We start from the raw sequence: 385 nt of genomic DNA on the forward strand, positions 1-385 counted from the left end.
TGTGTGTGTGTGTGTGTGTGTGTGTGTACATGCGCATACACACAGGGGGCATGCAATGCCCTAGGAAGCCAGAAGAGGATATAAGACCACTTGGAGCTGAAGTTCCAGGTAGTTGTGAGCCACTGTGGGGAAAATTTAAAAAGGCCGCCACATCAGGGAAGAAGATCCTATGGTTCCAGCAGCCCGGAGGCCTTGGCGGCGGCAGGCCCCAGTAACACGAGGAAGTCTTTGGTTCCAAAAAGGTTTATTGTCATGGTGGATAATAGATGGATCTAGACTTACCCCCCAAAAACTCAGGGCAGTCCCGAGTTATATAGGGAGGGAGAAAGGGGGAGGATTGGGGGAGGATCTGGGGGAGGAATGTTTAATTTGCTCTGCCCTCTGG

This window comes from Grammomys surdaster, unplaced genomic scaffold, assembly GCF_004785775.1.
Source record: "Grammomys surdaster isolate TR1022 unplaced genomic scaffold, NIH_TR_1.0 113947, whole genome shotgun sequence".
Lineage (NCBI taxonomy): Eukaryota > Metazoa > Chordata > Mammalia > Rodentia > Muridae > Grammomys > Grammomys surdaster.